The sequence below is a fragment of the Eleutherodactylus coqui genome, chromosome 2, assembly GCF_035609145.1.
Source record: "Eleutherodactylus coqui strain aEleCoq1 chromosome 2, aEleCoq1.hap1, whole genome shotgun sequence".
Lineage (NCBI taxonomy): Eukaryota > Metazoa > Chordata > Amphibia > Anura > Eleutherodactylidae > Eleutherodactylus > Eleutherodactylus coqui.
Genome location: NC_089838.1, coordinates 29,515,885 through 29,517,530, shown reverse-complemented (window position 1 = coordinate 29,517,530; position 1,646 = coordinate 29,515,885). Strand labels below are relative to the sequence as shown.

The window sequence follows — 1,646 nt, the reverse complement described above, 5'->3', positions numbered from 1 at the left end:
CTACGTGTGGAAACGTGGTCACCTGAGATTTGCGCGCTGTGCGCTACGTGTGGAGACGTGGTTACCTGAGATTTGTGCGCCGTGCGCTACGTGTGGAGACGCGGTCACCTGAGATTAGTGCGCTGTGCGCTACGTGTGGAGACGCGGTCACCTGAGATTAGTGCGCTGTGCGCTACGTGTGGAGACGCGGTCACCTGAGATTAGTGCGCTGTGCGCTACGTGTGGAGACGCCGTCACCTGAGATTAGTGCGTTGTGCGCTACGAGTGGAGACGCGGTCACCTGAGATTAGTGCGCTGTGCGCTACGTGTGGAGACGCGGTCACCTGAGATTTGTGCGCTGGGCGCTACGTGTGGAGAATACGCGACCTGAGATTTGCGCAACGCCATCTGACGCGACCTGAGATTTGCGCGCCGCCATCTGACGCGACCTGACTTTTTTTGCAGATTTGTGCGCTACGTGTGAAGACGACACCCAAGATTTGTGCGCTACGTGTGGAGACGCCACCCGAGATTTGTGCGCCTTATTGCAAAATTACGTGTGGAGAGGATCCTGACGTTTGGACGCGCTTCGAGAAGAATTTCGCTTCGCTCGGACACCATCTGACATCACTCAGCGAGGTAAGCTGCTGCATCTGCCAAAATTTTCATCGCGTGCATCTGCTCATATGTGCATATTTGGCGCATATTTGCAGGTTTTCTCCTGCATCACCTGATATGTGCATATTTGCAGGTTTTTGCTTGCATGTGGTGATATGCTCTCCGTTTTCCACAGGACGACTCGTGTGGAGAGGAACCTGACATTTGGCTGCGTTTTGTACAACGTACGGAACCGGAGATTGGCGTTGTAGGTGCTGATATCACATTTGCCCACCGCCTTTTGGAGAGGACGACTCTTCTGGAGAGGAATTTCGCTTCGCTAGGACACCACCTGACGTCACTCGGCGAGGTATGCTGCTGCATCTGCCAAATTTTTCATTGCTTGCATCTGCTCATATGTACATGCATGCATGTATGTATAATTCTTCTGACCTGGTTGGGGTAGTAGTGGTCATTGTAAGTGGGTTGAGCGGATCTAGGAATCAGTAATACTGGTGGGATGTGACTGTTAACCTGCTGATTTCTCGTCATTTCCTGCAGATCTGATGTCCTTGAGAACGGGAAGGCTGGCAGACAGTGAAGAGACCCTCGACGTTCAGCAATCTTGAAACCCTTCTTTTTATGAACTGTTTTTTCCCAGTGACTCCCTTTTTTTTAATACGCTTTTTTTTAAAAGAATTATGACGGAGGATCCTGAAAAACTGCGCAATATTTTACTGCGATGCAGTAAACAGAAAAGACCCATAAACACAGCGGCCTTTTGTCTATATCACGGAATGAACCTTGGTGTAACATCCCCACTAGCAATAAATTATAAAATCTGAATTGGGTGGGGTCTGTCTGGTTTTCACTATACGTTGCAGTTGGCGGTGTGCCCTGTCCTGCTCCTGATGCAGTTGGCGGTGTGCCCTGTCCTGCTCCTGATGCAGTTGGCGGTGTGCCCTGTCCTGCTCCTGATGCAGTTGGCGGTGTGCCCTGTCCTGCTCCTGATGCAGTTGGCGGTGTGCCCTGTCCTGCTGCTGATGCAGTTGGCGGTGTGCCCTGTCCTG

At 51.5% G+C, this 1,646-nt stretch overlaps 1 long non-coding RNA gene across 1 annotated transcript; it reads left to right on the top strand.

The window, feature by feature from the left end:
* The first annotated feature begins 486 nt into the window (after positions 1–486).
* Positions 487–1,387, top strand: LOC136610442 (uncharacterized). The gene is made up of 3 exons (XR_010790083.1): positions 487–618; positions 773–946; positions 1,138–1,387. It is a non-coding gene; the product is annotated as an uncharacterized lncRNA (long non-coding RNA).
* The last annotated feature ends 259 nt before the right edge of the window (positions 1,388–1,646 follow it).